Source organism: Tamandua tetradactyla, chromosome 4 (assembly GCF_023851605.1).
Source record: "Tamandua tetradactyla isolate mTamTet1 chromosome 4, mTamTet1.pri, whole genome shotgun sequence".
In the NCBI taxonomy this organism is placed as follows: Eukaryota; Metazoa; Chordata; class Mammalia; order Pilosa; family Myrmecophagidae; genus Tamandua; species Tamandua tetradactyla.
Window position 1 is genome coordinate 101,497,933 of NC_135330.1, and position 22,680 is coordinate 101,520,612.

Below are 22,680 nucleotides of genomic sequence, written 5' to 3' on the forward strand. Positions count from 1 at the left end.
TCAGCCAGTAAAGGCCCCTTTGGATTATATTGTGACAATGAGCAGGAAAACTAACATATTCCTGGGAAAGACCATGTGTGTACTGCAGTGTTCCCCAGGTGATTATCTCACATGCTGTAAATTGCACCTGGGCAAGGCAGCTTGTTCTGGAAGTTAAGGTATGCAATCAATAAAAGTCTCATGCAATCAATAATATGTGCTCTCTATAGCAAGGAGACAATTCAAATAATTTTTTTATTTAAGAAATTGTGGGTTATAGAAAAATCATGCATAAAATAAAGGGTTCCCATATACCATCCTATTATTAACCCATTACATTGGTATGTAACACTTTTTACACTTGATGAAAGCACATTTTTATAGTTGTATTAACTATAGTCCATGGTTTACCTTAGGGTTCATGTGTAGTGTGGTGCCATGGACTTTTTAAAAAAATTGTATTCTATTACCACGTATGCAACCAACTGTGCATACGTGTATTCAACTGGTGTGCTGTGGGGAGTACAGCTTTCCCCTCTGAACATTTCCCCTTTTTACCACATTCAGATGTCTATTTCAGGGCTGTCAGTTACATTCATGATGTTGTACTGCCATCATCACCACCACCCACTGCCAAATAATAATTTTAATGTGGCTAACTGAAGATTTGGAGCAGCACCAAATGTCCTGAGTTCATGTGTTTTTCCGTGTAACAAACTATGATAGCATTCCAGAAGGGTCTCAGTATCAACCTTATATGGAAAAAGTAACAAAGTGAAGCAGCAGGGGTAAAAAGAGTTGCAAGAGTGTGCTTTAGGGAAGGCGAAGTGTGCCATAGCTAGGCTACATCCGTAATACCTCTTTGCAAATATCAGAGATATCTGACTATGCCACAAATATTTATTTCTCTTAATTGATACACTGTGATGTCATATAAACGGAACAAATCGTGTGCTACTGATTGGAAAAAACACTGAAAACTGAGAACTGGCCTGAATTGGATAGCCTCAGAATGGGATTCTGGAATGACACTACTTACATGTCAGATGGCAAATACTAATGATAATTGGGGGTTCTGGTAACCTCAGGAGAGCTAGAGGAACTTATGCTTTTACATAGGGGTGAATGGAGATGGGGTCAGATGGAAAAGGAAGGCCTGGCGTAGGGACTGGCAAGTACTTGGAATATCTGGGGAAACAGTTACTAGTGAAGCTGGCCCTGAACTGGAAGGTATCCAGGTGATCAATTGAAATGATGAGACAAACTGGAGCTAACAATTAAGTCTTCATCACTTAAGGAGATAGGAAAAGCAGGAGTTCAGAAAGAAGGCGCTCACTGCCCCAGGGGTCCACTTCCCCTGTGAAAGGACCCCAGGAAAATGTGTCTGGTGCATCAGGACACAGAGGGGACTGTCCCACTGACAGGGAGCCCTGAGCATAAGGCTTCCCATGAAAAGAGGGAGAGCTAGCAGAAAAGTCCTGAGTCCTGAGTAGATGAAGAAAACTGTCTCCAGGACTTCCCTTCCCCCATAAGCAGAGGTACCTGGGAGGGGCCCTCAATAAACAGACCTTGGAATCAGGACTTGCTAGGAATACAGTCGTGCTTGGGAGGGGGGAACCTGAGTCCTTGACAGCCTTCACCCACCCTGAACCCCGGTGTGCTGTGGGGAGTACAGCTTTCCCCTCTGAATCCTGCCAGGTAAAGCCTTCGAAATTGCTAATGATCTCACCAGAAAGATGACTTAGGACTTCGGCCTGGAGCTAACGTCCACATCAGGTACTAGAAAAAAATGGATTATACTATAGAGCAAAACATTATAAATAAACCTAATCCATAAAGCTACAGATATAAAACCCAAACTAAATGACCAGCCTGAAAGGAGTAAAGGAGCAAGAAAAGTCATGGCCAGAAAAACGTGAAGATTTGAAACAATTCATTCTATTTTAATAGAAAATGCTTAATAAAGTGAAACATTCAATTCTTTTATTCTTAAAATAACTATCCACGGATTTCATAATTTTGTAGGATTTAAAATGAATTTCATACTTGAGTAAATAACTTTGATCACATGGGCCAGAATACATGCGATTTTTTTTCAGACCACTGTTGCTGTGACTTCACCCATCTAATATATACTTTATAAAATGTAGTTCTGAGGTGATGTGGTTGTTTCTGTTTAATTGTGGGGAAGAAGCTATCTCTCCTTGACTACACTGGAGTCTTATCTTTTTTCTTCCCTCACTTGATTTTATGTGGAATCAAAATATATGTCAATTACCAGCACGGTGATTTTCATATGGAAACTCCTTAGAGGGTGCCCAAAGTAGGCTTGCCATGTCAAAATTCACTTTGTAAAACTAGGATTTTACCATTCTTTCCATTTTCAAGGCAAACATTTCACAAAAAGACACCTTGGCAGTATTTCACAATTGTTTGAAGACTGGCTGGAGACCCACACAGGTTCTTGCTGTGTATGAGGTGTTCCTTGCTTCTGTAGATTTCCATTTCGTAGGATCCTAAAGTGATTTCCCAGTGAGATTGAGTAGCTTCTCCCTTACACTGTATATGTAAACCATGGCACTGTTCTGGGGAAGGAGGCAGGGGGAAACAATTTCCTTTTCACTTCACTGTCCCTATAAGACCTTCTTTTGCCATTGTTGATTTCAATCTCAGAATGAGATTAAAGAAAAGTTCAGCATGTATTATGTGTTTGAATGATATCTTTATGGAAGAAGTATTATCTGGGCTCACGAGAGATAGTCTTACACTCAGGAAGCGACTTCAGGGGAGGCAGAAAGCCAGAAAAGAAGCCATGGGTTCCATCTCCTTTGGATAGAACATTCCCCTCTCATTCAACAAATATTTGTTGGACCTCTAGATGCATCCAGCACTTTTTGGGCCTGGGGTGCTATATCCTTTCACTTTCAAAATGCTGCTAAATTTTGAGCCCATCCAGCTAGTACTCTCTAATTGTTTCTCAAAGTGTTTGCTCTGTTTTAGGAAGCGGCAATCATGAGATTGTAGAGTGAGAAGGGAGGGCAGAGAAGAAACCTGAGAATATGGACTGCAGATTCATACAGATTTGTTTGGGAATGACCTTAAGTGTCCTTGGCATCTATCTAAAAAGTAAATCAATTTACCTTGTGCATCTTATTTTAGGATGAGAGTTACAAATGATAATTTATGGAAAGGTTTCTATAATAGAGTTGATGCTATGAATATATTAGGATTGATGCTATATATATTATGATGTTCTGAATACATTAGAGGTATTTTATAATACTTAACAGATTTTAAATTCTTTCACATATATTTTGTCTTGATTCTCAGTCAAAAATGTAATGTAAGCATTTAGATATAACCATAACCCTTTTATAAAATGAGAACAAAAATTCAGAAAGTTGAATGATTTCTTTAAAGTCATATAACTAATAAACTGATGTTTGAAATGATGATCCAGTCTTCTAAATTGAATACTATTGATTTTTCTAGCCACACAATGTATAAAATGTATATTCTTCAAAGATAATGATGACACCAAAAGGAAAGTTCTTGATGTACTTGGTCTAAAGCAAGGCATTCTTGGTACATATTTCACAATTTCTTCCTCACTTGAAAGTAGGCAGTTTAGTCCAAAACATGAGAATGCAGTTCTTTTTACCCTTAGCCACTGAGATAACAGTTAATCGAGAACACATATCTAAAATATTAGATATTCCACTGTCACAATATTTCATAGAATAAATTAGCATAATTTATATTAGTAAATATATTTGTTAATTATATTCATTTAATAATATTTAAATATTTTAATGAGAGAGATTTTGTAGATGCTGTCATATTTAGAAAAATTTAAAGAATTTATGAGCTGAGAAGTGTGGGCAAGGGGCTTGAAGGGGTCAGGAATGGAATAAGAACTTCAATATTGGTAATCAACAATGCACTTCCAGAGGCCAATTACCAAAATTTGTAACTCTACCAACACCACTTTATGTACAAGGAATTTGATAATGGATTTGTTCCACAGGCTGAACTTTGGAACAGTGTGAGAGAAGGTTATGGGGGAAATATTTCTAAAGGGGAGGTGGCCTCGGAATGACTCATGACCAGATACAGACTTGAGAACATCATTAGAAGGCTGCTGGTGGGCTGAGCTGATGTGGAAGCCCCCTGCCTCCCCAAAAGTATTTTCAAAAATTAACTAATACACAGGTGAAAAGAAAGAAAGGGGCATATTCCTTTACTAGAAAGAGAGAGATGATCCTTGCGGCAATGAGTTGGAATGAAATGGAGGGACTCCCGAGGCCGCTGTGGACTCACAGCCCTAGGGACTGTGCCTTCCATATCAGAGCGACAGTACAGGATTCTTGGAGAGTGGAAGTGAGAAATGGGCTGTCGGCTCACAAAACAGCGCCTTCGAAGCACTGAATATTTCATGCGAGAGAGAAAAAACCACTTCCATTGGCCCATGTCACAGGCTAAAAGTAATTCACCTACTTTAGTCTAAGGTGGAAGCAGAATTCACCTTCCACCTCAGATAAAACTGGGGGAGAATCCAGTGCCCGTCTTTTTTTTTTTTTTTAAACTTTTTTATTGTATAGTATAACATATGTACAAAGCATAGAAAGAAAAAAACAGTAGTTTTCAAAGCGCTTTTCAACAAGTAGTTACAGGACAGATACCAGAGTTAGTCATGCCAACATCTCAGATTTTTCCTTCTAGCGGCTCAGAACACTGGAGGTTACAAGACATAAGTATTTTCTACCGCGGTCATCCAGTGCCCATCTTTGCACACTGCATTTCAGGGGAGGTGGGGAGGCCTCCCCCAGCCAGCGTTTTCTGGGGGCATCATTCAAGTCTGGGCAAACAGCTCATGGGTCCTTTATGAAGGGCTCAGGCAGAGGCTCCTACAGGACATAAGAAGCCTTGGGTCCTTCGTTGTTCTCACAGGGGTGGAGGACGGAAAGTGGACTCTTGGCGGATTAGGAGGAGGTGGGGCACTGACCCCGACATGCGGTTACTTCTTCCCTGGAGTGATTCCCCGTTATCTGAAGCTCAAGGTGGGCCTCTGAGAAGTGAAACAGAGAGCCTTTGAAAATCAGAGAGGAGATGCTGTGGCCATCTAGCACTGTGGTAGAATGCTCACCTCCGCAGGGCTCGTGGGCTGGTGAAAGGCTCAGAGTCGGAGGTGCTGACAGTCCCAGTGCTAGCAAGGAAGAAATGTGGAGCCTCTCTGGGATGAGGTGACATCATGCAGACACTCTATTTTTATGCATGCCATTCATATTTCACTGAAATTTTACAAGGCACACCAAAAGAGAAGGGAAAATAACTGAAAACAAGAGAACAAAAAGGCAAGATAAACCAGTCCATAAGCAATGCAGAGATTGCAGAGCAGAAACAATAACTTTCAGATAACTGTGATACATATGATCAATAAATAAAGCAAGCAGTAGAGAAAAGAGATGAAAAGGAGGATTTCACCAGAGAACTGAAGTCTAAAAATGACTAATCAAGAAATTTTAGAACTTAAAAATCAAATAACAGAAATTATGAGATTAATAGAGAGTTATAGAATATTAAACAAAATTAAAAAGTTGATTAACAAGCTGGAAGACAGGTTCTCAGGAAACAGCTAGAATCCAGTACAGAGTAAAGTGTGTAGATGCTTCAGAACAGGATGCAAGAGATATAAAGGATACATGAAAGCGTCTAACGTTTGGGAACCTTAAGTTCTAGAAGGAGAAAAAAAAGAGGGAAAAGTATATACATTAAAAGTCACTAAGAGGGCGGGCCGCGGTGGCTCAGCGGGCAAGAGTGCTTGCCTGCCATGCCGGAGGACCCCGGTTCGATTCCCGGCCCCAGCCCATGTAACAAAAAAACGGACAAACAAACAAAATATAATAAAAAATAAGAAAATGTTTCCCTTCCTTCCTTCCATCCTTCCTTCTCTGTCTTTCTTTCCTTCCTTTAAAAAAAAAAAAAAAAAAAAAAGTCACTAAGAGCTCTTCAATACTAAAGAAAAATGTTAAGCTACAGTTTTCAGAAGCTTTATAAACCCTAAGCAGAGTGAATATAAAGTAAATCATATTGAAGCATATCAGGATAGTTTAACTGCTTAAAACTAAAAAGTCAAAGAGAAAAGCTTGATTCAGGAAATTAAAAATCGGCATTATCTTCAATGTAAAAAAGAGAATGGGAAACTAATTTTTAAATAACAATAATGGAGGCCCAAAGCTGGAAGGGTGAGATCTTTAAAGTGCTGAAACATAATTGACAACCACAACAACAACAAAGAAACAAAGAAATCATTGCTGGCAGACCAACATTAAAATTAAATACTAATGTTCTTCTTTAGAAAGACGGAAAGGGATTTTAGAGAGAGAACAAGAAAGTACAAACACCTGAAAAGTTAAATATGATGTAAATAAGTGTAAATGAATATCACCTCAACAATAATTGTAAAATATCTTAGAGTTTAAATAATTATATAGAATTAAAATGCAAGATAATGAGACAACATAGGAGAGGCTAGGAAATGAATTGTGTGCTAAGTTTCTAGAAAAATCAGGGTAGATGTTAAAATAATGATTTACGAGGCTCTAAGTATTCAGGAATGCATGCTGTAATGTCTAACTTAACCCCTGCACCCATAATAATAGAGGGAAAAATAAATTAATTTTATTAAATCAAAAGAAGGAAAGAATGGAGACTAAAAGACATATAGCATATGCATCAAATAGAAAAACAAATAGTTGGAAAGTAGATGTGAACTCAGTTTAGACTCACTTTAAATGTAAATGGATGAAATATTCTAAGTATAATATTGTTAGACTAATGAGACTAATATTGTTAGAATGGTTAAAAATTTATCATCATGCACCATAATATATCAAATATAAGAGATTTTATGAACTTCAGCAGTCAATAACACTCATTCATGTTAAAACAATGCAAATATGTGCAAACCAAGAACAGAAGGGTACTTTCTTAATCTCAGTAGGATTATGTGCATAATTCTTCAGTAATCAATATAATTAATAGTTGATTATTGACTGCAATTTCCAGGAGATAAGGAATGATGTAATTGATGTCATCATTATATCACTGATATAATTTCTCCTATTCTACATTTCACTTGACAACCTAGCCAGAGCAATAGGGTAGGAAAAAGAATTACATTTAAATCAATTGTAATGAAAGATACAATATTGGCATTATCCAGAAAGGGTTGATGGTGCACGTGGAAATCAAAAAAAAAATTACACTTGAATTGTTGGAAATAATAAGTGAACTTAGCAATATTACAGGATATAAAGTGAATAGTAAAAATTGAACTATATTTAATATGGCTGCAACAGATTATAGAAAATGAAAACTAACACAATTTATACTAGTGTAAATAAACACCTCTACCCAGGAATAAATTTAACAGATTATGAGCAAGACCTCTCTACTAAAAAATACAAAATATTTTTTAGAGAATGCAAAATACCGAGTAAACAGAGGACAACAATGTTTTTATTTTTGGAACATTTGATATTTTTAATGTGTCATGTCTTCCAAAATCATGCTATAAATTCAATGCACTTACTGTTAAAGATACAGCAGGTATTCTTTGAGTAGAATTGAAAAATAGGTTCTAAAATTCACACACAAATGCAAAGCCAAATCTAGCTAAGCCAACCAAAAATAAAAATAGAGCTGGAGCTATTACAATATGGATAGAAAGTGTGGTTTTGGCTTAAAGCAGACAAATTGCAAAACGGAGCATAATGACACCCCAAAACAGACTCTTGTAACAAGTCAACTTATGGCAAAGGTGATGCTGAAATGTAAAGGAAAAAGCATGGTCTTTTAAATAAATGGAAGTGTGATATTGTCTCATGATATTGGGGAAACAAAGACCCCTTAAACAGGAATAAAGAGTACTTGATAGGCTGATCAAAAATCTATAATAATAGCCTTGTAATAAATCAAATATAAGGGATTTGATAAAATTCAGCACTCAATAACAATAATTCACTTTAAAACAATGCACATGTATGTACATCAAGAATAGAAGGGTACTTCCTTAATCTGAATAAGATTACATGCAAAAATTCTTCAGGAATCAATATAATTAATGACGAATTATTGAAAACACTTGACATCAGCCAAGGAATGAGAGACAGATGCATGATATAATTTCTTGCATTCTATATTTCACTGAACAGCCTAAGCAGGCTTCTCCCTGAAAAATGATGAACTGGGCTATATGAATAATTTGTTTTTCTTAAAAAGAGACCAATATGAGAATGAAAAAACAAATTATGATTTGGGGAAGATATTTGCAATACCTCACACATGACAGAAGTCTCATACGTGAATATGGATAGAGATGGATGAATAGGTAATTAGATGATATGTAGGTGATTAGATGGACAAACAGATTTTCTCCTATAAATGACAAAATAAAAGACAGGCATGTCAATAGGAACAGGGGAAAAATCTTTATTGGTCATTTCACAAGTGGAAATGCCTAAATGGCCAATAAAAAATGAACTTTCTCAATATTTTTCAGTCATCAGTATAAAGAAAATACATATGATCCCTGCCCCCAAATAAACAAGTAAATAGTAGACTAAGTGTTTGAATCCCATTGTTTCTCCAAATTTTAATATCAGTGGAGTCCTTTATGATCAAGTAATGAACTCCTTTGCTGAGAACTAAATGATAGTGAGTTTCCACAGAAACCAGTTTAGACAACCAATTCAACCATATAACTGTTAGATGGGCACTCTGCCTTTGGCACAGGACAAAATACAGACAAATGTTAGTCTGCAAGTCCCATTTAATAACCTATCTCAGCCAGATGCTGTATGTACACTGAGCAAAGACATTAGACCTGATTTACATGTCTGAGAACCAATTTTTAGAATTATTAAATGACCTTAAAATTCCCCCAAATAATTTAATAATCAAAATCTTAAAAAAAGTAGCATCATGAACAAAAATGATGTTACTGAAAAATACTAACATGAGAATTTAATGGATGGCAGCTTTACATATATTAATTTATTCCACACTCATAATATTAACATGGCAATGGCAATTGTACTGTCACCATTTTTTAAATGACAGTGGGAGACAAAGAGGTTAGGTTATCTGCCCCAAATCATTGAGATTGCAAGTGGTGAAGGCACAGCACAGATTTGGGCATATGTTCTACATTAATTACTCTCTAATATTTGCATTTTAGGATTATTTCTATTTCATTGCTCTGTGTTCATCTGGCCTTCTTATTTCAATTACTACCTGTCCCACTAACATGTCATGGACTTTGAGATCTGATAATTGATTAACAATGACTGGTACTTCAATATTTAGTTTACCAAAAGGAAATGGGAGATGGCTTTGTGCAACACTTGTATTCTTCAACATGTTGTACTTTGATTAAAGTAATACAACTCCATAAGCAGTAGAACAACACAACGCAAATCTGTCTGCTATGTCTACATCAAAGAGCGAATTTATTATGGCATCTTTTACATCTCTACCTTTGCCAAAGATGTGCTGTGAAAAACAAGTTCAGTTTTTAGACTTCAAAAGGAATGAAATTTGCAGTTCATTAGCATTCGACTTCTCTTCTCTGGGGTCTCTAAATTGCTTCCCAGTTTGTGAAAAGTAAACAGAGAAGGGAGGGAAGAAGCTCAGACTCAACACGAATTGGTCTAAGGATTCAGACACAGCAAGAATCCATTGCTTCACCTTTGTCTACTGACTGCTAGGACACTGGCTAATAATCCACCACTCTGCTCTGCTTCCTCAACAGCTCTCTCACCTCCAGATTTTACCACCTTGGAAGGCCCCATTCCAGTTTTCAAAGACTCAGAAAGCAACATGGTCTTCCTTGCTGGCTGGGGGCTCTGCCCCGGGCATTGAACAGTGGCCCATGTGGCGGGGCCATGACTCAGAATAGAAGAGTCCACAGGACCCCCGGGCACTGAGGTGGAAGGAGAAACAGTTTCTGCAGCCATGGGGGTGGCGACTCCTGACCCACGAGCGTGTCAGGGGGCGACAAACCCAGGGCGCCCAGCAGCATAGTGCGATGGTGACGGTGGCAGTGCCGTGGCTTCTCTTCCCTTAGCTGTGGCCGTCAGTGAGGACGGTGGCCACGGAACATCTGCTGCATTCTTACCCTCAGAGCAGGTGCTTATCTAGTCGGAGAGCAAAAATATTCCAAAGCTTAAAGGAAAGACAAGATCTTTATTTAGTGCAAGAAAGTGAAATAAATATAGTAAATTGTTTACTGTGATGCAGAAATTGTCCTAAATTTGGCCGTGGGGGAGCTACTTCCAGCTGACTCCCGAGTTGAGTATTTCTTTTTCCTTATTCTTTAGCTCGGCACAACATTCCAGGCTCGTCTCTTGTCTCAGTCCTGAAATCGGACTTTCTTCCAGGACCACCAGCTCGTGTGAGAGGAGGTGGCAATTAACACCAGCAGCCAGGCACGAGAGGGGACCAGGCTTCTCGCCACGCATACACACACACACTACAGTTTCTATTTCTGTGTGTGTGTGTGTAAATAAAAGCCACAAGTTCACACCGATGTTGCCAGTACTCCCACTCTCAATCCAAGAACTCAGAGTTCTTTCAGCTATTTCCCTTTCCATAATTATATATCTCTTCTCAACACGAGACACCGGCCCCCACCATCACCAATGTACTTACATATGTGCTCACTCTCTCCAAATTCATTTCATTTTGGCCATCCCTTTTGGCATCACCATCACAGGCTACAACTGCCCCTCATCCCTGTGCCCCTGCTTCCCTGGCTGTAGGACACGCTGCTCCCAGAGTGTCTACAGAGCACAGAACCCCAAAACCTCCATCAGCACAACTACCCCCGAAGTGTCTGCACAGCACACCTACCCCCGAAGTGTCTGCACAGCACACCTACCCCCAAAGCTACCAATAGCACAGCTTTCCCCGCATCAGCCTTCTTGTGCAATGTGGCATTGTGCTGTCCCTTTTCCCTCACCACCTGCACTCTGGGGCTTTGAGCCTGATATCATCCCACTTGTCCTCTCCAGAAGAGGAAGAGAATGTGCAAAGGGAAGGAAAGATGTGAGAAGATGGAAAAGAACAATTGGAAAACAAGAAAATAAGGAAATAACATATTTTGATTATTTTCTTTTAAAGAAAACAAATGTGCTTATCTGTCAGTTGTGAGGTATAAATATATAAGCAATAAGAAGCAGTAAACACATAGGCTGTTCTTACACATTAAATAGATGTCACCTGTTTAGTTAAGGTATAATGGAGAGGCTGGAGGGAACTGCCTGAAAATGTAGAGCTGTGTTCCAGTACCCTTGTTTCTTAAAGACGATTGTATGATAACGCTTTTGCAATGTGACTGTGTGATTGTGAAAACCTTGTGTCTGATGCTCCTTTTATTTACCTTATTAACAGACAAGTAAAACAAATGGATTAAACCTCATAAAAATAATGAAGGATGCAAGTTAAAATTAAGTATTAACCCCCTTTAATTCACAGCAGTTCTCCAAACTCTGTCACTTAATTCACATCTTTGGCAAGTTTATATAATTAATGAAAGCACTTTTCTCACATGCAATGCATTTATCATGTGTAATTGTTTTCCCCATACATTGTGAGACACGGATCAGAAAGAGATTTGGAAAGAAGGAATTTTATTGCAAGGTCAGCCAGTAAGGAGACTGGAGGCAAGGCTCAAATCTGTCTCCTTATCTGAGAACTTAGGGAGATGTGTTGGATGGAAACAAAGGGAGGCGGGAACAGGGGCAGGGATTCTGACTGGTGTTTTCTGTAAAGCTGCTCATAAGACTGCATATGGTAGACATATCCCAGTAGGCCTCCTCTTATCTTCTTTTTGAGGAATATTCACACTTCATTTGCTTCTGATGACCCCTCATCCCTGCCACCTTGGTTCCAAGGCTGATTTTTGTTCCTGGTGTCTCAGGGGTCGTTTGAGGAGCAACGGGCACAGTGTTGTGTTCCAACTTGGTCCATCATGGCAGACAAGCTCAGGAAAGAACTTAGTTATGGGAGAGAAAGGAAATCTGAAAAGCAGCAAGTTGGGGCAAGAATCCAGGTTTTTTTAGCTAAGACTCCTGGCTACCTGCCTTGGGTTTCAATTTGTAAACCTTAAAGATACTTACTATAATCTAACCTTTTGAGTAACTCAGATTTGCCAAAATGGGCTTTAACTATTGTGCTCTGTGCTATTACAGGCCAGTTAGATGATTACAACTTTTGCCTCTACATTGCATGCCTCCAGTTTATAACAATTCCTACCGTTAGATTTTCACAGTATTTTCTAACTTACTCTTCTATTCTTAGATTGTCTAATTTTCATTTTAGACTGCAAATATCTTTTGAAGCTCTCACATTCATTCAATGAAGACTTAATGAGTTCCTTGTGTACTAGGCACTTTTCTAAATTCTGGGGATACGCGAATAAGCAAAACAGATAAACCTCTCTATTTTCATGGAGCTTATTGCCCAGTGTAGGGAAACATAATTAAAATGAGCTGTTGTCTGGGAGACTAGATAAGTCAGGTCATTTACTTCCATTTACGGGCAATCAGCTTTGGATGAGGAGCTTAGCTAGATAGAAAACCATTCTTAAAAACAATGTGCTTAGGTTAAAAATATGTATTGCCCCCCTCTTTCCAACTCTATATATGTCACCCATTATAAGCTGATAACTGTGGTGCCCAAATATTTCACTTCTAGACAAGAGGAGTAAAGCTAACGAGAGGAATATAACCTCCCAAGCTTGGAATCAGAAATGTTTGTCCGCTGTGTAGTTCTGAGTAAGCACTAGTGGAATAAATCATTTAGGGGAGGTTATAATACTCTTCTATCCCTGTAAGCTAGTTTATGAGGTACACTGATATTGGACCTTGGAGGATTCCATTATAGAAACATAACTATTGCTATTATCTCCACTGAAATAAGTAACCTAGTAAATTATTACCTAAAATACCATTGGCCAATTTATTCTCTTTTTGGCATCCTAACCAAACAGATATATGATAAATATATATACATTTAAATGTCTTGGGGGGGTGTTAGGATCTCTTTTGTTTCATCATCATAACTGCCCGATTTAGTATGTGATCAGAAAAGATGTAGGCTGTACTTGCAAATTCTGAGAGCACTTTCCGTTCATCCCCTTCTTTGACAAATCCTTAGGAGGTAAGAGGAAGGAAGCCTCCTGGAAAGTAGGAAATGTATATGCTTACTACTTTGGATTCTGTAATAATCCAATAAAGCAGGAAGTATTGTTTTATAGATGGAGACAAAGAAAGTGGCATTGAAATAGTTCAAAAGGCTTTACCAACAAGATTATCTCTTGTTTTATGTATCGGATGTCTATTGTCTTACAAGTGGGTGAAACAGGGCAAGGGGTGGCCAGTTGCAAACACCCCACAGAAGTTGGCAGGTGTTTGCCAACTTACTTACTTGTTCTTAAGTCAGAAAAGCAGCATTTCCTAATTATAGGAACAACTCTATGCAGTTTCTTCTGCTGGCGCTCAGAGGCAGTTCAACTTTGAGCTGCTTGCTTTACATGTACAGAAATATTCATTCACTGCATGAGCATGGTATGTGTTCTCCCTTGTGAGTTATTCTTGGTATATTTATTCTGTAATTACAAATTGATTTTCTGCTGGAAATATAGTAAAAGAAAGTCCTTTTACCTTACACATTTCCAGACTAATTTAGAAGGTGGTATTTTCTAAAGGTCCCCAGAAATTAGTCACCCCTAAAAATCATATGTGTCAAGTTGTAGCTGCCATTTCTTAAAAGTAAGTAAAGAAATATATGGAATATTCAGATTGTTAAGTTTTCTTTTCCCAATTTTGCAATGAATATAAAATACACTAGGATATAAATTCACTCTGAAACTCATCCATAGGCATAAAATATCTGCCAACTCCTTTACAATAGATCACATGTTTTCTTAAGTATTTTTCCACAATAGCTTTTGACCAAGAAATTCATCTAATAACAATGATGATGATGATGATGATGATAAGTGCATTTATTGGGTGACTACTATGGCTAGACTTGGGATTTAATATGTCTCAGTTAACACTGTTAAGGTGCCTGAGTTATAATGCCTGTCAAGCTGATTCTCAGGAAACTAGACCCAGGAGGCAGCCAGAGAAGGCAGTGATGTCATCAGAGCACATCTTCACCCTGTCCAGACTCAGGCAGCTGCTGGTGCCCAAATATGGATTTCTGTCTCAAGACACTCCACGAAGCTGAGTAAGCCATCACTAGAGCTGCACAAGGGTGAAATAATGGGCCAGCATAGTCACATGTCTTCATCTGGGAAATTGGAGGGAGAAAGGCAGTCCCTTCTTTCTACTGGAATCAGCAGCTCCACGGTCCTGAGACAAGCTGGAAAACCTATGCTTTGCTATATGCAACCTAAGTAAAGAGAAAATGAAACTACCAAAAGTAAAGGTTGCAAGGTAGGAAAAAAGTGACTGAGAAAACCTACTGGAAATAGAGATAGGAAAGGGAACATACACAAATAATAATTGAGTCCCAAAAGAAATGCTCTCCACAAGAGTAATAATGCCACATGGACTCCTCTGGTTGCCTGGATTTAGAGTCAGTCTCTCACTCACCCTTCTCCCTCCAGCATGTAGATACTGCAATTTTCTGCCATGGATCATATGGCTCAGATGTCTTTCTCTCCCTTTTATTACTTAAAGGATTATTTGAAAACACAACTCCACCCTCATTCTGCCCTCAGATTCTCCACGGAGAAATTGAGGTTCAGAAAGTTAACAAAATTTCCCAAGGTCACATAGTTTAGAAGAGGCAGAGATAATTGGAATCAAAGTCTGTCTGACTCCATATTCTACACACTAAGTCAGTACACTTTATTGTTTCCCACTATCAACTCTTCCTAACATTCTTATTGAAATCTTGATGTAGGCAGTTGAAAATGAGGTTGAAAATGAATTACGTTTTTTCAGCAGACAGTTGCTGAAATTAAATGAACCAACTGTTGCTTGCAGTCCAAAAATGTGTAAGTGCTTATTGCAAGGAGCATGCACTATTTTTATCTGAGTTACACTATTACATTAATTACAAAGAATATATTTAGCAGAGTCCTCTCTTGACTGGTATTCCACTAAGCAGAACCCTATACTGTATAGATATTTTTAGATTCTGTATTAGTAGCACAGCAGAACTGACTTGCTGAATCCTGGGGTGGAAGGCTCCTTGAGATATGTCTTTGCATGCATCAGGGAATGTTCCACCTCTCAGACTAGAAGTAAGGAAATCAACTAAGGTCATCAAGTGATTATCAGCCCATGATTTGCCTGGGAAGGAGGTCTTGGCAAGTTGCAGGGTTTCTTGACCTTGGCACCTGGTTGACATTGTTGATGATGAATACTGGAGTGCAGAGGGTTGAGCAGCCTTCCTACCTCCTCCGTCCTCTAGCTTCCGTGGTGAGCAAAATAGCAGGGGTTGAACCACTGCATCTGATAGGTTTCCATTCTAATCCTCCCTGGGCACTTATGTGAGCCTAGAAGGAGAATCGATTGCAAGTTAAAGCTAAAAGAACAGTTCTTCTTCTTCTTCTTCTTCTTTCCTTTAAAACAGGGATGGGGGAAGGCATTGAGATGCATGGTTCTGTTTAGGGAGGAAGAGATCTGTGAAATGCTGTCCTTCTTGGTGTAAAACATAGAGCTGTCTTAGCCCATTGAGAATCCCAGACCCGATTATGTCAGTTCAGGGGTGCTGGTGACTGTAAGAATATACCTCCACTGCTCACCCTGCGCTGGCAGGAAGGGGTTTTATGGACCTTAGAGAAGAGAGCTGTAGGCATTTAAGATAAATCCTGCACTTTGGGGGAAAGAATGCAGCAGATGCTAGGATCTAGATATATTTTGCAAGCTTGAGGCATGCCTGCTGGGAACACTTCATAATAATTTGTTGAGGAAAACAGATGAATGTAATAACCATTTGGAGAAAATTTTTAAAAGCATCAGCATATAGGATTTGGCAGATTAAATCATGTTCACTGCCCCCCCCCCAAAGAAAAGCGTGTTCTTAATCCTACTCATCATTCCTATGGGTTTGAACCCACCGGTAAATGGAACCCTTTGAAGGTGTATTATCGGTTAAGGTGCAGCTCCTTGGTGAATAGGATCTACTAAATTCTGCTTAGGTGTGGTCCAGCTGAGTCAGAGGGGTCTCACCTCCACATTATGGGAGACCTTATGAAGAGAAGGTCACAGGTAGCAGTCAGAACTCAAATGTCTGCAGACCTGGGAAGAGCCGATAAAAGGGGAGAGAGTCAGACTCAGGACAGAAGGACAGCTGTAACCCAAGGTTGGTGCGAGCCAGCCCAGAGCACTGCAGACCGTCAGCTGAAAGCACAGTCATTGTTGTTTATATTTATTTTTAACATTTTAACAATATCTTTCTACTGTCTTCTGGCATTCATACTTTCTAATAAAAACTTAACCAAAAGTCTTGCTTCTCTTTTGAAGGTAACATGACATTTTATTCTGGCTGCTTTAAAATTCCCCTTTGCCTTTAGTTTTTAGCAACTTGACTATGATATGCCTAGATGTGTTTATCTTTGTATTTATCAAAATTGCATGTTACTAAGTTTTTAAAATATGTGGATTGGCAGCTTTCATCTGATTTCACTGATTTATCCAAATGTTGACTTTATTCCATTCCTTCTATCCTCTCCTTCTTGAGTATAACCAATTCACCTAGGCTCTACTTCTCTTACTTCTTTGGGCTTTCATTATTTTTTTCTCTCTCTTCTTCAGCATATCTGTTTCACTTTGTTGATGCTGCTAGAATGCAATATACCAGAAATGGATTGGCTTTTACAAAGGGGATTTATTAGATTACAAGTTACAATTCTCAAGTAATGAAAAATGTTCCAATTAAGATAAGAAGGGGATACTTGACTCAAGAAAGGCTGATTGCATCGGGGCGTTCTCTGTAACATGGGAAGAGACATGACAATATCTGCTGGCCCTTTGCTCCCAGGTTTCACTGTCTTCAGCTCCTGGTTCCAGTGGCCTCCTCTTTGAGCATCTGTCTCCAAGCATCTCCAAACACTTGTGTCTGGTTTCATCTCTCTTTTCTGTGTCAGCTCTTTTAAGAACTCCAGTAAACTAATTGGACCCCTCTTGAATTGACAGAGTCACATCTCCTAGGAAATAATCTAGCTAAAAGGTCCCACCCAAATAATAGCTCTACCCCAACATGATTGGATTAGGATTAAAACGACATGGCTTTTCCGGAATTCACTTGTAGTTGAATTCACTAATTCTTTATTCTGCTGAATTTAGTCTGCTGTTAACTAATCCAATGTATATTCAAATTTTGTATATTCTTCCTATTTTTACCATATTATTTATATTTTCCTCTAATTTCCTTAATCTAATAATCAGAATTATTTTGAACTTCTTCTACCTTCTGTGGGTCATCCCTGGATGTCCTTCTCCTGACTGTTTTCCTTGTATTGCCCGTCACCTTTTCTTCATTTTTCATGTGCCAATTAAGGAGGATGCTTTGATGAGGTTCATGTTCTCTTCCTTCAAAGGTCATTATTTTTATTCTGGATGCAGTTAAATTTAGGCACACCACTTTGCTCCTTTACATAGTTTTGCTTCAAGGGTTTTTAAGGCACTCTATTTTAGTTTTGCTGTTTCTCACTTTGCCTTGCCCTCACTCTGAAGAACTGGTGCTTACGCCTATGACATGGCCCCACTGGGATCTCCGGCTGAAACCCAGGGTGTTCATTGAGGTCTCTCCATGGAATCTAGGAACAAAGCCATCTTCCATCTCTTAGTGCCATGGTCTCTTGTAGGAGCTCCATGTTACTGGAGCTCCTCTATGCTGAGTCCCCAGAATCTCTTCCTCTGGATGCACAGCTTAGGAGTTGGCCAAAGGTCCAAGAGGAATTTGGGGTCCTTTGTGGTTCCCCCTGAAGTTCTCCCTCCGTGGGAACCCTGCCCCATGCATCTCCACCACTTTAGCAGCCTGAACTCCAGGCTCTGTCTCCTCTGCCTGGTGGGACTTATTCCTGTCTCATCTTTGGCTCTAGGTAGTAGCTTAGTAATTGGAAAACATCCTTGGAGAGAAAGCTGGAATAAATATATTGCTAACCCCCATTCTTCTTTCTTTCAAAGACCATAATCTCACATTGCTATCTGTCCAGTGCTTGTAAATAGTCATTTTATATATTTTAGTTATTTATAGCAGGGAGGAAAATCTAATATCCAAGACATTTCTTTTAATATGATCCTGTTCAAGATCTTAGCCTGATAATTTTTGAAAAATCAATGAGAGATTGATCAAGGTAGGGAATAAAAGGTTTTATTCATCCTGAACTAGTTAACTGGGAGAAATTATTTTAAAGAATATCCCCTAAGATTCCCATTAAGGTATGCTTTATATGAGATGTTCTCTTGGCTCTCCATCCCACAATGTAAATGAGAATTCCTTGGCACTGCTTCCTGGGGCCCAGAGATCATTTCTACACAGTCCTGAATAGAGGCTGCAGTGTAAGGGGCAGAGGCTTGTTTTTAACTAATGCTATTACCTTCTTGACTTTGAATGAGTTCTTTCATTTTCCATTGTGGCACTGTAAACTTTGTATTTTATCCTAATTACAAGAGTCAGATTTCTTTGGCTCCTCTTCTTTCCTTTCCTGGAAGCGTTAGTGAACTGGAAAAATAGCCTAAACTCAGGCAGCAGAAAGATTTTCAAAGTTTAAACTTCACCACCTTTAAGCTTTAAATAGGGAATTTTTTAGCATGAAAATTATCGTATGTGCTCAATGTAAATATAATGATGAGCAAATTAAAAAACCTTTGTTTTAAGTTTGACTTAAAAGCACACAAAAATATTTTGGGATTGAATTTAAGGATCCCTATAAAATAGGCACGGCTTCCCTCCCTTTTCACCACCTCCATCATGGGTCCTGTTTGTAGCTGCAGGATGCAGGATGCATGGGTTTGTATTTGCAGGATGCAGAAGGCAGCGGGAGCCACATCTGCCTGTGTGTGTGCACAATTACGTCACATTTGTTTTACCCATTCTATGGGGAAGAGTGCGGGTATCTTGGTGGGGGTGTGGGGTGCTTGCAAAATGAAGGGATTCAGAAGTTCAGAAGTTGGCTTTGCAGTAGTTGTATGACACCTTTCTTTAAAAGTGAGAGAATGAGCTGCTGCTTCTTCCTGGCAGAGTACTGCCCCCATGCTCCCATCTTGCCATGCAATTCCCACTCAGGCTTCTCCTTGGAAAGTTCTCTCTAGACAATGTAGCTAATGAAGTAGAAAAAAAAGGGGGTTAATTGTAAGCTACTAAAACAAAAAAGATACCTTTAGAAAACTGCATTGAAAAATCAAACATTTTAAGAGTATAATGGATTTTGGAATTTATCTAATTCTCTCATTTGACATATATTGAAGCTGAGGCACTTGGCAGTTTAATATCACTACGTAAACAATCATAAAATTCTAACTAAGGCCCAGATCTCCTAACCCCATTGACAATGTCCTTTATTTCAAATACCAAACCACTTTCAAGAGGACATGTTCCAATTTCTTTTTATTTGCACCAGTAAGATAAAATCTTTGAGCATTTTGCCCAATTAATCAATTATATTATGTTAAATTTTGGTATAGTTTTCATGTCTTTTCCTTAAAAAATTCAGTAAGCATTGAACAATTATGAACTATGAAAATGGATGAGAATCTGCAAATGATTTTTAATCATTGTATACCCAATACACTTCAGAGTCTCTAGGTCATGGAAGATGCACATGCAATATATGTAAAACATAAATGTATTTAATAATTAAATGTATGCTACAGTCTGAAGAAAACTAAAACAAGCAACCTGACTTTCAGGAGCTTACACGTCATTGAGAAAGACAAATGTCCAAACAATTAAATATAATACACGTCCAGTGGAGTAGATTTAGACACACATCACAACTGCGTTGAAGGAGGTGGCTTTAGAATATCTACCTGCAATCATCACATTGCTATAAATGAGCTATTATTTAACAGTTCCTGTTTCATATGATGTCATAACACGTTTTAAATTTTCTGTTATTTCAAAATGGATGTCCATTTAAATTTCCAAAGCTGTGACTGATTACTGAAAGAACTTTCATGATGTATTTAAAGAGTTTTTTTTGCAACATAGTACAGCTTTGGTTCACATGGAATTAATGAATAATGAATAATGAATGAATAAATATGAACATCCAAGTATTCACTGAAGACTCATTTAGAAGCTTGACTTTAGCCTCCCAGAGGTGATCCCCCCAATACTTGACTGCAGAGGAGGTCAGTTATATTCTGGGATAAATCTTTGTAATTCTACAGATGTTAATATTTGTATCAGATTTTATCAGGCAATCCTAGACTTTAGGTTGATGCTCAAGAAGTAATACTAAATATGAAATGTACTCTTTAGAATAGAGCTATTTCTATGTGCTTGACGATCTAGTCATTGAATTCTTCTTTTTTCCTGTAATAGAAACCATCATTGATTGAAGATTGCTCTTTTCCAGGTGATTTTTGCATGCACTGTTTCAAGCAGCCCTCATGATAATTCATTGAGACAGGTGCTATTATAGTCTCATTCCACAGGGAGTCACACAAATAGTAAATGGCAGAGGTGAGCACTGCAGAGAGCAAATGGAAATAAAAATAGACAACTGCCTCCTTAATTTTCCCTTTAAAGACATTTATGTCGCTTAGATCAGTAACAAGGAAACTGTGTTGCATCTTAGTTATCTGAACTGGGTGCATTGGTTTCATTTTGCTTCTTACATAATTGATCTGTCACAGAACTGATGAAATATCCATTGTTTAAATCTGATCATATACCACATCCCTTATGGCATATCACACATCTTTAAGGGACCTTGGCAACCATCTCATTCAACATGCTCATTTTTCCTCTGCACAGGCTAAGGCCAAGAGAAGTAAAGGTAATGAAAATAGTAACGTGCAAAGCTGGGGCACACACCCAAGTCCCCTCTATCTTCGTTGGACGTTGTTATTTCTAAGTCATGATGTTTCCCTGTTTGGAGATGTTGGATCGGCCCAGATGTGAATACAGTCAAACAACCCCATTAATGAGGCTGAGCAGCTTGGAGACTGGAGAAACATATTTTTTTCACAACAGCTTTATGGAAATATAATTCATGAAACTTAAAATTCCTCCATTCATAGGCTATGATATTTAATCTATTCACAGAGTCAGGCAACCATCACCAAAATCAATTTTAGAACATTTACATTACTCCCCAAATAACTTCATATCCCTTACCAGTGACTCCCCAGATACCTCCAATCTCTCCCACAGTATAAGGCAAACAACAATTAACTTTGATTCTCTATATTTGCCTATTCTGGACATTTTAAATGAATGTTATCACAATATGTGGTCTTTTGTGACTGTCTTTGATCAATTAGCATAATGATTTCAAGTTTTATCCAATTGCAGCATGCATCAATACTTAATTTCTTCTTTTTATTGGCAAATAATATTCCATTTATTTATACCCTCATCAGTTGATGCATATTTGGATGACTCACTTTTTGGTGATTACGAATATTCGTATACAAATTTTTACATAGACATGCTTTCTTCTGGGTGTATACATCTAGGGGTGAATTGCTGAGTTGTAAGGTAATGCTTTGTTTAGTCTTTTGAGGAACAACAAACTGTTCCCCAAAGGGCTGTCACATTCTACAGTCTCACTAGCTGTGTGTGAGTGTTCCACTCTCTCCATGCCCTCCTTGTCTGCCTTTTAGATGATAGCCATTCTATTGGGCGTACAGTGGTAGCTCATTGTGGGTTTGATTTGCATTTCCCTGATAGCTAATGGTGTTGTGCATCTTTAAGGATACTTGTTGGCCAATTGCATATCTTTTGGGGGGAAATTTCTATTCAGATCCTTTGAATAAATTTAAAAATTAAAAAAAAATTTGTCTTTTAGAATTTTAGAAGTTCTTTATTCTTGATCCAAGTCCCTTATCAGATCTATAATTGCAAATATTTTCTCCCATTCTATGGGTTGTTGTGCTGGTTTGAAAGGATGTATGTCCCTTAGAAAAGCCATGTTTTAATCCTAATCCCATTTTGTAAAGGCAACTGTTTCTTCTAATTCCTGTTCAGTTCTGTATGTTTGAAAGTGCAATTAGATCATCTCCCTGGAGATGTGATTTAATCAAGAGTGGTTGTTAAGTTGGATTGGATAATGACATGTCTCCAGCCATTTGGGTGGGCCTTGAGAAGTTTCTGGAGTCTTATAAAAGAAGAAACATTTTGGAGAATGAAGGAGAATTGAAGAGAGCAGAGAATGGTGCAGCACCACAAAGCAGAGAGTCCACAAGCCAGCAACCTTTGGAGATGAAGAAGGAAAATGCCTCCCGGGGAGCTTCATGAAACCAGAAGCCAGGAGAAGCTAGCAGATGACGCTGTGTTTGCCACGTGCCCTTCCAGATGAGAGAGAAACTCTGTGTTCACCACGTGCCTTTTCACTTGAGAGAGAAACCCTGAACTTCATCGGCTTTCTTGAACCAAGGTATCCTTCCCTGGATGCCTTTGATTGTACATTTCTATAGACTTGTTGTGATTGAGACATTTTCTCAG

General features: G+C 38.5%; 1 long non-coding RNA gene across 1 annotated transcript; it reads left to right on the forward strand.

Annotated features, from left to right (window-relative positions):
* On the forward strand, positions 1–10,581 carry LOC143679234 (uncharacterized). The gene is made up of 4 exons (XR_013173609.1): positions 1–158; positions 1,678–1,755; positions 3,472–3,564; positions 10,362–10,581. It is a non-coding gene; the product is annotated as an uncharacterized LOC143679234 (long non-coding RNA).
* Positions 10,582–22,680: the final 12,099 nt, after the last annotated feature.